Source organism: Paroedura picta, chromosome 4, assembly GCF_049243985.1.
Source record: "Paroedura picta isolate Pp20150507F chromosome 4, Ppicta_v3.0, whole genome shotgun sequence".
Taxonomy (NCBI): Eukaryota; Metazoa; Chordata; class Lepidosauria; order Squamata; family Gekkonidae; genus Paroedura; species Paroedura picta.
In genome coordinates, this window is record NC_135372.1 from 143,375,104 (window position 1) to 143,390,301 (window position 15,198).

Below are 15,198 nucleotides of genomic sequence, written 5' to 3' on the forward strand. Positions count from 1 at the left end.
GGAATAGCCGGGAATCGAACCCGGCTTCTGCCGCTCTTAACCCCCACACTACGCTGGCTTTCTTTAAGTGCATGTCCAGCCAGGGTTGCCAATATCCAGTTGGCTCCTGGAGATCTCCCAGCATCACAGCTGGTCTTCAGAGAGTAACAGCAGTTATTTCCCTGGAGGGAATGAGTGCTGGGAGGGTGAAATCTCTGGCATTGTACTTCACTGAGACCCCTCCTCTCCCTCTTCAGGGTCCACTCACAAATATCCAGCACAGTTTAACATTGCTGATTTTAATCTCTGCCCAGTCCCCAAGCAGGGCATTTTGCATGCTGTTTTCTCTGCTGTGATCTGCTTTGGGACCGTTGTTGTCATAGAATCATAGAACCATAGAGTTGGAAGGGCCATAGAGGCCATCTAGTCCAACCCCCTGCTCAACGCAGGATCAGCCCTAAGCATCCTGAAGCATCCAAGAAAAGTGTGTATCCAACCTTTGCTTGAAGACTGCCAGTGAGGGGGAGCTCACCACCTCCTTAGGCAGCCTATTCCACTGCTGAACTACTCTGACTGTGAAAAACTTTTTCCTGATATCTAGCCTATATCGTTGTACTTGAAGTTTAAACCCATTACTGCGTGTCCTCTCCTCTGCAGCCAGCAGAAACAGCATCCTGCCCTCCTCCAAGTGACAACCTTTCAAATACTTAAAGAGGGCCATCATGTCCCCTCTCAACCTCCTTTTCTCCAGGCTGAACATTCCCAAGTCCCTCAACCTATCTTCACAGGGCTTGGTCCCTTGTTCCCTTGTGTGCAAGATGGGATAAAAAAAGTCACAGAGAAATAGGTCTCATGGTGGACAGGCACATCCTATGAAATCTGCAGACGTTTGCAAGCGAATAAACAACTGTTATGCAAGGAAGAAAGAATTCCTTCTTTGTTTTCGAGAGGAGGAACACGCCCTTCGGCCCGAGATCCTGTTCAGGGCTTGGAGGAAAACCTCTGTTGATAAGAGAACTGTGTACTAGGAGGAAGGCCGGAGGGGAAACAGCTGGGGAGCCCTGAGGGAAGATTCATGGGGTTCAGGAAGGAGGGTCTGGGCCGTTGGTGGCCATACGCCCAGAGGAGTGCTTCAGCATGGAAGATATCTGCCAGCTGATTGGTGCTTACTCACCTGTAAGCCACTGCTTGGAAAGGCCCCAATGATGTGCAAGTGTTCAACTGCCCCCCCCATTTCTTGCATTTATGTATTTATATCCCACTTTGCTCCCCAGAGCCGGAACTCCAAGCGGCTTAGAGTACTGTTCTCCCCTCCTCCAGTCTCTCACAACAACCACCCTGTGAGGTAAGCCAGGCCAAGAGTTTAGGTCACCCAATGAGCTTCCAGGGCAGAATTCGAACCTGGATTTCTCAAGGGCCTAGTATACCATCTTGACCAGGGGTAGTCAAACTGTGGCCCTCCAGATGTCCATGGACTACAATTCCCAGGAGCCCTTGCCAGCATTCGCTGGCGAATGCTGGCAAGGGCTCCTGGGAATTGCAGTCCATGGACATCTGGAGGGCCGCAGTTTGACTACCCCTGATCTTGACTCATCGGCAGAATGGAGGGTGACTGGCATCCCCCACCCTGGGCTGAAAGTAACCCCGGCCAGGGCCAAGGTAAATGCTGGCAGGGGCACATGGGAATTGTAGTCCATGGACATCAAGGACCACAGGTTGACTACCCCTGCAAGGGACAGATCAAGGGTTATTCTGTCTGTAGCAGTAGAAAAAGAGTCAGAGGCCAGGAGGACAAACATTAGAAGTGAGTAGGAATTCATAGAAACTACCCCCCTGCCACTCATCTTGCTAATCTCTGAAATGCCCCTGGGACTGTCCTGATCCTTTCAAATGATTAAAGAGAACAGTAGGAAATAATTTGAACAGGATACCACTCAGCTTTGACATGGGGAAATCTTACATAAGAATATGCATGCTGGATCAGACCAAGTTGGGTCCATCTAGTCCAGCTTCCCGTCTCACACATTGGCCAGCTAGTGCCCCTGGAGGGCCAGCCACAGGGCAGAGAGGCCGAGGCCTTGCCCTGATGTTGCCTCCTGGCTCTGGGATGCAGAGATTGACTGCTTCTGACTGTGGAGGTTCCCCTCAGCCCCCATGGCTATACTAGCCACTGACCAGACACGAATCTGTTTAATCCTGCATAGTGCAGGGGGTTGGACTAGAGGACCCATGATGTCCCTTTCCAACTCATTTATTCTATGATTCTAATCCTTCTTTGAAAGCAGCCTGTGCCTCTGGCCGTCCCCTCATCCTCTGGCAGCAAATTCCACATCTGAATCACTTTCTGTGTAAGTCAGAGGTGTTTTTGCCAACTCTTGCGTCCTGCCCCGCTTGCAGTGCCAGGGCATGCCCGTTTCCTCTCCTGCTCCGGCTGAACTTTCTGCCCTCGAGACCTGGCAGCGATCCACCCGCCCCAAAGCCACGTTGCCTTCCTGCTGAGTCAGGGGAGGTGTTTTCGGTCTTGCCTGCCTGTTTCATAAAGGCATGGCAGGTTGCTGCGCGGTTGCCTGGGGAGCGCTGACCTTTCGAGCCCCAAACACAACAGATTGTGCAACGCCATCCCTGCAGCCTTGCAGATCCCAAACAAAAACCCGCCTGGCCCGAGGCTTCCTTAAAGGAAAACGTCAGCCTGTGGCATGGGATTGCAACCTGGCATGTGCTGCGGAAAACACCCCTGCATTTTCCTGGCGTGTGCAGGGTGTGTGTTTCAGAGTTGCATTCTGTCATGTGGACAGAGCAATTCTGTGCAGAGTTCTTCCAGTCTAAGCTTCAAAAACCAGTGGGAGGGCATTTTAACCTTCCAGAGCCATTCAGTTGCTGATCTCAGAGTAGCAGTTCTCTTTCAAATCAATTTCAGAGGGAGATTAGAAAGTGAAACAGCTGAAGCTGAAGGCAAGGCATCCTCCTGGACTGAATCTAGACCTAGGTTTCCTGTCTCATCACCAATACTGATTTCTCTACCCCTGTTTCCCCTCTGCATATCACACCTAATGCAGTCATGCCTGCTATTATCATTCATCTCTCATATTGGATTGGAAGTTATCAGATAGTTTTGGTTTGGTTATGGTTGTTGGGATGCCAACCTCCAGGCGGGACCTGGGGCATAGGCACTCGTCATGTGATCTGTGCCACTCCTGTGCTAGATTTGGTTGGGGGGAGGGGTTAGTGGGTTGTAGACCGCCGTGTTTTAAAAAATGTTTAGGATTCTGTTTTGTATTTGTATTAGGAATGGTTTTAATGAGGAAGAAGGAGAGTTGGTTCTTATATGCCGCTTTTCCCTACCCGAAGGAGTCTCAAAGGGGCTTACAGTAGCCTTCCCATTCCTCTCCCCACAACAGACACCCTGTGAGGTGGGTGAGGCTGAGAGAGCCCTGAGATTACTGAAGAAGAAGAAGAAGAGTTGGTTCTTATATGCCGCTTTTCCCTACCCAAAGGAGTCTCAAAGCGGCTTACAATCACCTTCCCTTTCCTCTCCCCACAACAGACACCCTGTGGGGTGGGTGAGGCTGAGAGAGCCCTGATATTCCTGCTCGGTCAGAACAGTTTTATCAGTGCCGTGGCGAGCCCAAGGTCACCCAGCTGGCTGCATGTGGGGGAGTGCAGAATCGAACCCGGCATGCCAGATTAGAAGTCCGCACTCCTAACCACTACACCAAACCGGGGTATTTAATGGGGCTTTTAACACAAACAAACTGTAACCCGCCATGAGCCAGTTGTGAGAGTGTCGGGCAATAAGTCCAAATAATAAATAAAATAAGACCAACAAGTTCAAATCTGGGATAAGTGTTCCTGGGCATGCATATATATGATGCATCTAGACGAAATGTGCCTGCACACGAATGCTTATCTCCAGAATCAAACTCTCTTGGTCTTCGAGTTGAGCCTGGAGTCCAACTTAGTTCTGTTGCTTCACCAGGGGGTTAGGGCCGCAGTTTGACTACCCCCGCTTCAGACGAACATGGTGACCCACCAGAATCCTCTCACAGCTGTGCAGGGGAAAGGGTGTGGAGGCAGAGCTGGTGGAGTCAGGAAATGAGGTCAGCTCAAGGAAAAGACCTCTAGCTCCCGCCTTTCTCTCCACCAGAGCCATGTGCTGAGCTCATGAGCCTTGTTCCTGCTTGGCATCTGGAGCAAGGCTTATCCTGCCGTGTCCAAACGCACACACCCACACCCAGCTTTGTGGAGGAGAGTTGTCGGACCCCAGGAGCAGCTTGCTTCCTCCAGTTCAGAATGGGGGAAGGCATCACAGAGGGAAAATCTGTTAGGTCCTTCTGGGAATTCAAGGGACTAGTCCTCACTGAGATGGTGGTACACCTCCATCTCTTTCTCTCCCCCCTTCACTTATGCCCCATATTTTTGCACAGTGGGGATCCAAAGCATCTCCCATCATTGTCCACACCTTCGTTTTATCACAATGATTCTGTGCAGGTTTGGCTGAGTGTGCGATTGGCCCAACGTCACCCAGGAAGTGGTGATTTGAACCTGAGTCTCCCAGATCATAGTCCCAACACTCATAAGAACCAGGCACAAAATGGCTTCTGCATCACATTCAGTCTCATATTGAAGATCCTTGTCCTGTGGCAGCAGCTGCTGCCAAGTAAACATTTTGGAGACCTCAGTCATAGAAGCTTAGCATGTGGACATGGGCAGCTGAAGGTTGTCGTAGAAATCAAGGACTGGGTAAAGTAATTTCCAATTTAATCTCCATGATAGGGATTGGACATTTTTCTCCAGGCCTGTTGGCGACCCTGTACCAAACAACCACCCACAAGGTGCTTCCCTGATCAATAACAAAGTTCAGTCTTACAGGTGAACTGGCAGCTGGAGCACAAGAGGCTTTCTCTAGCCAAGAGGCCTCGCAGGCTTCCAGAGAATGCAAGAATGTTCCATTCCTAATGGGTTTTTAATAGACGGACTGCTCGTAAGGCGTGTTACGCAACTTTCTGAAAATTTCTCATTCCCATGAGTGCTGACGGAAAAATTACTTTCATAATTACTACCCCAGCCGTTAAATATTGTCCTGTTCCCAAGGTGTCAAGAAAGGACGCTAAAAAGCTTAATATCTAAAGAGCGTCATGCAAGACTTCCTCCTTGTTTTCACTTAGCATGGACTGGGATTGAGGGATGTCAACTTCAGTGAAGAAGAAGAAGAAGAAGAAGAAGGAGGAGGAGGAGGAGGAGGAGGAGGAGGAGTTGGTTCTTATATGCCACTTCACCCAAAGGAGTTTCAAAGCGGCTTCCAATTACCTTTCCTTTTCTCTTCCCACAACAGACACCCTGTGAGGCAGGTGAGGCTGAGAGAGCCCTGATATTCCTGCTAGGTCTGAACAGCTTTATCAGTGCTGTGGGAAGCTCAAGATCACCCAGCTGGCTGCATGTGGGGGAGTGCAAATTCAAACCCGGCTTTCCAGATTAGAAATCAACACTCCTAACCACAAGAGCTGGCTCTCTTTAGAAGATTCCTAGAGGATTGAGAGTAGATCTGGAGAATGTACAGGGCCATTCTGCACCAGGATCTATGTTGCAAATTGGTTGCAGAACGAAAAAACGCCATTTTAAATAGTGGAATTCGTCGTTATGCATACCTGGCTTTGTAGTGGAATCCAGTTGCGTTTCTATCGTTTCCCACAGGTTTCCGGTCTCGGCAAAAATCGCTAGTCAGGAAGCGATATTGCTGAGCTTTGTCCCGCCCCTGGCCATCAATCAAACGAGCAGCCAATGGGTGGGCGTTATCATGCTCCCGAAAAGCCCCTTTCCCTTTAAGGCAGGTTAAAAAAAAAACACGTTGCAACGAATCTGCGTTGATTCGTTGCAATGGAGAGACCAATCTAGCTAGCAGGTGGTGCTTGAGCTGCCGTTTCATTGTTGCCACGCTCCCCCCGAGTGAAAAAAAATACCCCCCCCTGCACGGGCGCGATTTTCGGCTGAAAATAAAGGGAAAAATAAAGGGAAAATAAACCAGCAAACAGGGCTGTGTGCTTGGTGCTTGGTGACTTAAAACAGCTCTGGGGAGGGACTGCAGCCGGGGAAGCCTTGCTGGGTAAACGAAGGCTTACCGGTGCGTTGATCTCCGCTCGCTCGGAGAAAAAAAAATGGTGATCGCTTCGCCGGAAGATCAGAGGAGAGAGCCAGGAGGAGGGACTTTGCAGAAACTGCAACAATGGTAACGCACAACTTTTCCGCTAGTGTTGCAGATTGGTTGCAGGAGTGTAGCGCTTTCCGGAGGGTGAATCCGCTTTTTGGGATTTCCCTGAAAGCGCTACAACGAATCGCTTTTTGCGGATCGGTTTCAGGAGTGTGGCAGATTGTTAACGACGTTGTGCATAACTGCAAATTAGTGGCGATTTCAATTTGCCACGCTCCTGCTACAAAGAATCTGTGTGGAATGGCCCACACTGTTGTGGCCTGGAAATTAGCTGTAATACTGAGAGAAATAGAGGTACTACCTGGAGGCTGGCTACCTGGATTGGAAAAACTGTTCTGTCCCTTTACTAGAAGCAATGGAAATTGCTTGGTGACTATGATAAACTGGGCTGAATCTGCACTTTATTCCATTGCGGTTCCTGCTGAATCCAGATCAATTTGAACTCGGGTCTTCCTCTATCCCCCCCTCCCCCATTGAAACAGAAAAGTGTTCTGCACATGGATAGGGAAGCTCAGAAGGGGGAAGAGCTGAGAAATGAAAGAAAGAAAAGAAAAGAAAAGAAAAGAAAAGAAAAAAAAGGAAGGAAGGAAGGAAGGAAGGAAGGAAGGAAGGAAGAAAGGAAGAAAGGAAGAAAGGAAGAAAGGAAGAAAGAAAGGAAGAAAGGAAGAAAGGAAGAAAGGAAGAAAGGAAGAAAGAAAGAAAGAAAGAAAGAAAGAAAGAAAGAAAGAAAGAAAGAAAGAAAGAAAGAAAGAAAGAAAGAAAGAAAGAAAGAAAGAAAGAAAGAAAGAAAGAAAGAAATTGTCCTTGCAGATATGGTGATGTTGCACACACACTCACCCCGCAGTACAGAAGCTAATTGCTCGGAGATAAGACCAGCAGAGTGACTCATGCAGAGACTAGACTCTGGTCTCTCTGGAACCACGAAGCGCCAGGAGAAGGCCAGAGTTTCTTGTGTCCCTTCCGGCCTGAGATTCCTGCTTCTGTTTGCACATCCTGGCCAAGAACTTGGGGGAGGGAAGGGAAAGACAGGCAAGTTGCCAGGGGAGCTAGAGAGCTGCTGCTGGAGGGGTGGGTAGAACTGGGGTAGCAAAAGACACACTTCCAAAAGGGTGCAAGTGGGGGGGGGAATGAGAGTGGGACAGTTCGGAACTGGAGAATTTTTTAACAAGCCGTGCCGGGATTGTAACCTGTTAGTGGGGTGAACCTGCTGCCCTGGAAGGCGCATCATGGGTGAACAGGTGCTCTGCACATGCTCAAAGGCACTCTCTCCTTCACTGTGGCGTGTTCCAGGGCTGAGAGGCCAGTGGACTTGGGGGTTCGGACAATGGTGACCCATGGCTCCTTTGATAGGGGGTGGTGGGTTCAGCACCAGAGGAGGGAGGACAAAGCCTTTTATGATGTACGAAGTCAAAAGAGATAGCCGGAGATCAAAAACACAGGGGAGGAGAAACAAATTGAATGTCAACTCCAGGCTGGGAGATTTCTGGAGATTCATGAGTGCAGCCTGAGGAAGATGGGGGTTTGAGGAGGAGAAGGGCAGCCGTGGGGTAGACTTGTCCCTGTAGGCTGGAGATCAGATGTAATTCTGGGAACTCTCCAGGCACCAACTGGAGATTAGCAACCCTGCATCCTATGAAAGGGCATCTTTCGAACCTAGAAGCTGAGCCTGATTAAGGGACCCACCTTCCAGAACAATTAGGGGAGGAGGAGGTGGTTCAAGAGGAAGAACATTTCCTTTGCATGCAGAAGGTCCTGAGTTCAAATTCTGACATCTCTGCTTCAAAAAGCCCTGAGAGCAAGTGCTCAGGAAATCCCCGGCACTCAGAGGAGACCATACTGAGCTGGGTATGACCACAAAGATCACAGGTCACCAACTCCAGAGTGGGAAATTGCTGGAGATTTGGAGAGGGGGAGCTTGGGGGGCTTGGAGAGGGGAGACCCCTCAGCAAGGTAGAAAGAACTGATCTCCTTTGCCTGGAGATAAATAATTCCAGGAGAACTATAGGCCCTGCCTGGGGGTTGGAGGTCATTGTGGGTGGGCAGGTAGTTGTGAGTTCCTGCATTCTTCAGGGGGTGGACTAGATGACCATGGAGGTGCCCTCCAACTCTATGCTTCTAGGATTGCAAGTCTACATGGGAAAATGAAAACTGTTCTGTTCACTGCAAACGGAAGCTTCTGATCTTCCTTCCAGACAAAGAGGCAGGCAGGCTGCGGTGCAATGGGAGGAAAACACTCTGCACATGCTCAAGACACCCACACCTTTGGGGTCAGGAAGGAACTGGCCAGGGATCTTGGAAGGTTGTGTGTTGTTGTTGTTGTTGTTTTGCATTCTGGGCACAGAGCAGGGGTCACTGGGGAAGTGAGGGGGTAGAAAGGGGTAGATTACCTGCATCGTGCTGGGGGTCAGACTAGATGCCCTTTGGAGACCCTTCCAGCTCTCTATTTCTGCATTTCTGGATGTTTCCCTGCCTGCTGACAAGTCCAGGAGAGATCGTGAAGGCCTAATCCCGCGAACTCTAGCCGTTTCCCTGGCTGGCACCCTGCCTGCCCCCCTCCCTCTACGGCTGCTCTCCCTCCTCGGCTTCTGCTGCTGTCCTTTTAAAGCCCGGGCAGCCAAGCAGAGACGCTCCTTTTCTGGGAAGTGCAGCCAGGATGCCAGAGGTATGCGGGTTGCATCAGGAACGGTTACGCAAGGGGCAGCGAGCGAGCGGGCTCACAAACAGATGCCTGAGGCCCCGGCCTGCCTTCCAGTGCAGCGTCCTGGCCCATAACGGTCGCCTCTCATCTGGAGAGCTGCTTTGATTCCCCACTTCTCCTCCACAGGCAGCCAGCTGGGTGACCTTGGCCTAGTCACCCCCGGGTTAGAGAAGATCTCAGAGAGCAGTTCTCTCAGAGCTCTCTCAGCCCCACCTCTCTGCAGATGTTCACCGAAGACGCCGCTGCAGAGGGAATCAACGGCAGACCCCCTTTGCTGGCTGGGGTCTGCATACGCGAGATATGAGTCATGGGACTATGCACGCAACCATGTGCGTGGGTGGGTGGGGGGGAGCCAAGCAGGTTCCTTGGTAGGCCCGGCTGTGGCCTTCAGGGGAGGAACCCCCCCCACACACACACAGACCGACATCCGTTTCTCTGAGCGGCAGCCCACCGGAGCTGCTCGCTTTCCCACACGCCTGAGGTCAGCAGCTCGGCCCGACCCGGCCCTTGTGTGGTTTCAGGAGGAAAAACTGCTGGGGGAGGAATGGACTTCCTGTCTGCCCCCCCTCCTCCCCGGCTCCGAGCCAGCAGAACCCCTGGAGCCTGGGAATAGCATGGGTGGCCTCCAGCAGCCGGATGCAAAGTGCAGACCCTCTGGTGCATTCACCAGTTTTGTGGCAAGCAACGACGGAGTGTTTTGCACGGAAGTTTCCCGTTTTCTTTGGTGTCCGAGTAGCCGAGTTGAGGCCCTTGGCCCGGGGTTTATCAACAGCCAAGCTGGGCTACTAATGGAACTTCCATATTCCGGTGCAGCGTATCTCAAAATAACAGCTGCCGGGGACAAAGAGTGCCCTGTTTGAGAGCTTCCCAGAAGTCTTTGGACGACCTTTGTGGGAAACAGGATGCTGGGCTAAGGTGGCGGCTGGGTTGCATCCAGGAGGGCTCGTGAGCATTTCAAAGGTCAGTTGATATGGGAAGGAGACGTGAAATTCTTCAGCGCATGCCTCTCCCCAACCAGCTCTCTCAAGAAAAACACTCCGTAGCCCGTTCTCTGCTGGATCGGCCTGCCAGCTGAGCCCACCCATCAAAACTGCCTGGTCTCAAACTCATTTGTTACAAGAGCCGGATCTGACATAAATGAGAGCTCTACGAGAATGGCTCTGTGGGAACAGCTCTAAGAGAACTGTGAAAAGCCCAAGGTCGCCCAGAAGGCTGCATGTGGAAGGGGAATCAAACCCGGTTCTCCGGATTAGAAGCTGCCACTCTTTAACTTCCACAACACGCTGGTTATCAGGCACCACTGTGACTCTAGAATCATAGAATCACAGAATCACAGAATCATAGAGTTGGAAGGGGCCATACAGGCCATCTAGTCCAACCCCCTGCTCAACGCAGGATCAGCCCTAAGCATCCTAAAGCATCCAAGAAAAGTGTGTATCCAACCTTTGCTTGAAGACTGCCAGACTCTGTTTAACCCTTTGTATACAGCAGTTAAAACTGTTTGCTCTCCTTACTATTTTAACCGCATTTCCTTAGTTGATCTTCAAACAAGTCTGCCGCATGAACAAAGTTTGCATCCAGGGGCCTTGCAGGGGCCATAGCATCCTAGAGTTGGAAGGGACCTCCTGGGTCATCTAGTCCAACCCCCTGCATTATGCAGGACACTCACAGCCCTCTCGCTCACCCCCTGTCACCTGCCACCCCCTTGAGCCTTCACAGAATCAGCCTCTCCGTCAGATGGCTCTCCAGCCTCTGTTTAAAAATCTCCAAAGAGGGAGAACCCACCTCCTCCCAAGAAAGCCTGTTCCACTGAGAACATCTAGCCCCCAAATCTCCAGTTTCCCCCCTAACCCAGAGCTGGCAATCCTATGCATCCCTCTTTGGGAGCTAAGGCTGGAGGAGGGTGCTGGGCAGGGCAGCCGAGGAAGGGGCGACCGGGTCCCCAAATTCCTAAAGCATTGGCTGCTTCAGTAGCACTTTATACCCCTTGCTATATAACATCGCAGAAGAAGAGTCCGGTCCTTTGCACAGAAACTTGCGGAATTAATTATGAGGCGGTGTTTTCTTTTGTTTATTTAATAGAGTTGTAAGGGACCACCAGCTGCACGTGAATGCCCAAAGCCAGGACGGAAGCCCCAGGAAGGACCCCCCAGGCGAATAGCTGAAATCTCTGCTACAAATAAAGCCGCTTGTCAATTAATTTTGCCAGATGTGGCTCCCCCTAGTGGAACATGCCAGACGGGGACCCACTTCTGGTCCCGGGGGAGAGAACCAGCAGGATGGCTTCTCGTGAGTTAGCAGCGTCCGGCAGAGGGCATGCACACCTGAGCGTGGGTTACCTGCCTACAGAATCACAACCCATCTCCAGAGGGCCAAGTTCAGTTATTCTGGAGGGAATGGCTGCTTGGAGGGTGGACCCTTCAGCATCATATCCCTGCTGAGGTCTCTCCCCTCCAGAAGTCACACCCCAGGTCTCCAGGGATTTTCCAATCCGGATTTGGCACAGCCCCTTTCTTTTACCTCCAGAAGAAGAAGAATTGGTTTTTGTACCCTGCTTTTCACTACCCGACGGAGTCTCAGAGTGGCTCACAATTGCCTTCCCTTCCTCTTCCCACGACAGATGCTCCCTGTGAGGTAGGTGGGGCTGAGAGAGCTCTGACAGAACTGCTGTGTGAGAACATCTCTGAGAGAGCTGTGCACGAGCCCAAGGTCACCCAGCTGGCTGTGCGGGGAGGAGAAACCCATCTTGCCAGATTAGTGGCTGTCGCTCTTAACCACGACATCACGCTAGCTCCAAAAATATAAAGCTTTCTTTTCTTTCTCAATCTTCAGAGCCATGTGGAGGATATTGGGGACTGTTTATTATTCTTTCATTTCTAGTTAACAGTCCAGAGCCCCTCCAGTCCTGTCTGGAGGTTGGCAACCATATCGCTAATACATCACAAAGAAGCGGGGACGAGAAATTGAAGCGGATTGCCGTGTCAGTCTGAAGCAATCAATAAGCTTTCGAGGGTATATTAAATTTGGGTCCAGTGGCACCTTTAAGAACAATGAAGGTTAATTCTGGGGACAAGCTTTCCTGAGAGTTCCTGATGCAGGTTTTTAAAAATCAGAGCTCCTGGGGGGGGGGGGGAGGAACTGGGTCAGGAGAATGGTTCCAGGGTGGGATTGGGTCCTTCCCATGCAGGAGAGGTGAGACCCCCTTTTCCTAACTCAATCTGGCCCAGGAAAATGTTAGTTCAGCAAGAAGCTTGATCACAAGATGTCATAGTCCCATTGTATACGGCACTGGTCAGACCACACCTGGAGTACTGTGTGCAGTTCTGGAGGCCTCACTTCAAGAAGGACGTAGATAAAATTGAAAGGGTACAGAGGAGAGCAACAAGGATGATCTGGGGCCAAGGGACCAAGCCCTATGAAGATAGGTTGAGGGACTTGGGAATGTTCAGCCTGGAGAAAAGGAGGTTGAGAGGGGACATGATAGCCCTCTTTAAGTATTTGAAAGGTTGTCACTTGGAGGAGGGCAGGATGCTGTTTCTGTTGGCTGCAGAGGAGAGGACACGCAGTAATGGGTTTAAACTTCAAGTACAACGATATAGGCTAGATATCAGGAAAAAGGTTTTCACAGTCAGAGTAGTTCAGCAGTGGAATAGGCTGCCTAAGGAGGTAGTGAGCTCCCCCTCACTGGCCGTCTCCAAGCAAAGGTTGGATACACACTTTTCTTGGATGCTTTAGGATGCTTAGGGCTGATCCTGCGTTGAGCAGGGGGTTGGACTAGATGGCCTGTATGGCCCCTTCCAACTCTGTGATTCTATGATTCTATGTTTCTGACAAAGAGCAGACGAGGTGGCATTTCAATTCATCTGTTTGTGTGAAATATGTATTTATATCGTCTCCCTGCACTGGTGCCCAAGGCAGTTCCATGGCAGAACAAAACCAATACATATTCATCAAACCCCAGGAAGCTCAAATCTAATTACAGCAAAAAGGAAAACCAGCCGTAATGGAAAGAGACCGATCCAGAGAACACCGTGGGGGGTGGAGGAAATCAATCAATGGAAGAAGTATTTCCATTTTAAAGCTTTTGGGAATACCAAAGATGGACTGTAAGGAGATTAAGGGAAAAGGAGGCCAAAGACTAGGAGTCACCACCAAGAAGCCCCTGTCTTTCGTGGGCGCTGATGTCCGTTCCCAAGGCAGAGGAGACTGAGTTGGGCTGAAGAGGAAGAGTGCAGCATCTGAACAGGAATGGCTGGGAACAGGCTTAGAGCTTCTCAGGAAACCAGGTGGCCACCCCAATCCTAAATGACTTAATCTTTTTGTCTGGCTCCTCTGTTGTTTTTAGAGCAGCTCCAGCACATGTGAATGCAGCTGAGGACAGTTTTGCTCCCTCTGGCGGGCAGGAAAAGCTTCACCCTAGTCACTTTGTACGTGGTTGCTGTCCAAAAGCCACAAGGACTGGGCCTGTATCCAAAGGGGCAGCCACGAAGACACAGGAAGCTTCCTTCCACTGAATCAGACCTTACTCAGCTGCTCTCCTGTGTCCCAGGCAGAGGTCTTTTCACATCACCTTCTGCCTGGTCCTTTCAACTGGAGATGCTGCCGGGGATTGAACCTGGGACACAGGAATGCATGAAGCTGCCTTCTACTGAATCAGACCCTCCGTCCATCCAGGTCAACCCTTTTTCAACCTTTTGACCTTGAAGGAGCCCCTGAAATAAATGTTCAGGCTTCAAGAACCCCTGGAAATGACGTCAGCTGGCCATGCCTCCCTGCCACGCCCCCCGGAAGTGGCATAACCATCTGCACCCTTTGCTCTCCTTCCACACCCTCCCTCCACCTTTACTGCTACTAAGGGGGCTGTGCCTTATGCAGGCCGGAAAGAAGGGCAGGAGCCGAGAAGACAGCACAGACTCCCCATAACATGTCACAACCAATCCCCACACTTTGATTTTTACACTTAGTTTGTGGCTAAGCCCATTTAGGCAGGAGAGGAAAGGCCGTGGACCCCTCTGGAGCTCCCGCAGACCCCTGGTTGGGAATCCCTGATCAAGATTGCTTACTTAGACCGGCAGCAGCTCTCCAGGGTCTCAGGCCGAGGTTTTTGTGAGGACAGGAAGCTCTTCTTTCATCTTTGGCAACCTCCATTTTGCCTCTTTAAGGGAGGCTTCTTCCTTGACAGCTACAGGGACCTGGCCAAAAGATCCACACCTGTGTGACCGGACTCAGCTGGCTCTCATCAGTGGCTTTCTGGCCCTCTTGCTTGCCTTTTGCCAGGATTGGCTTGACTATAACGGCCCCAAAACTTTGCTGTTTGATCCTGGGTTTCCAGCTCCGAGGACGCTGTGTCTGATGGACTTCTGACCAGGGGCTTGTGAGGAGATTCCTAGAATAGAGGTTTCCTGCCAAGCTGTCAGCTCCAGGGGCAGTTTGGATCCAACAGGGATTTTTATTTCCTTTTATTGCCACTTATTGTATGCCTGTAGCCTGAAAATAATCTGATTCTTACAAACACTATTCAATCTGGCTCTTTCCATCCTGGAGAACTCGTAAAGGGGATCTGAGGCAGATTTTCCCTCCCCTTACAGTCTTTCACATCCTCTGCTGCCTGGTCCTTTTAACTGGAGATGCTGGGGATTGAGCCTGGGACATACGAACACCCATGAAGCAGTAATATCAGGGCTCCCTCAGCCTTACCTCCCTCGCAGGGTGTCTGTTGTGGGGAGAGGAAGGGAAGGCAACTGGAAGCTGCTTTAAGCCTCCTTCGGGTAGAGAGAAGTGCCATGTAAGAACCAACTTCTTCTTCTTCTTTTTCTTCTTCCTCTTCCTCTTCTTCCTCTTCTTCTTTTCCTCCTCCTCCTCCTCCTCCTCCTCCTCCTCCTCCTTCTCCTCTCACCTGACCCATATTAAGGACAGTGGGGACTGAAGCTGTGACCTGCAAGCAAAGAACGTGCTCTTCCACTAAGCTATGGCCCTTCTCCATGGCAGGCCGAGGTGTCAGGCAGAACGCCGCAATCATGATGTCCTGATTTGTTTGCTTTTCTGAGAAATGTTTCTATTGCCCCTGACAGCTTGGCTCAGCATTCTTGAAAATACAGACTGTGGCGTTTTTGAAGGTTAATCCGTCCCTGCCTGAAGGAGCAAATCCGGCCTGCTGAAATAGTCGTTGCTGGCAGAGTTGTGAAATCTTTGCAGGTGGTTATGTGAAGCTTCGTAGAAAACGCTGTGAACTTCCCCCTGTATCTACAATGCCTCTATCCTTATATCTTCCACAGAATATCAAGATCCAGTAGCCAGAATCCTGTTAGATCTGTGA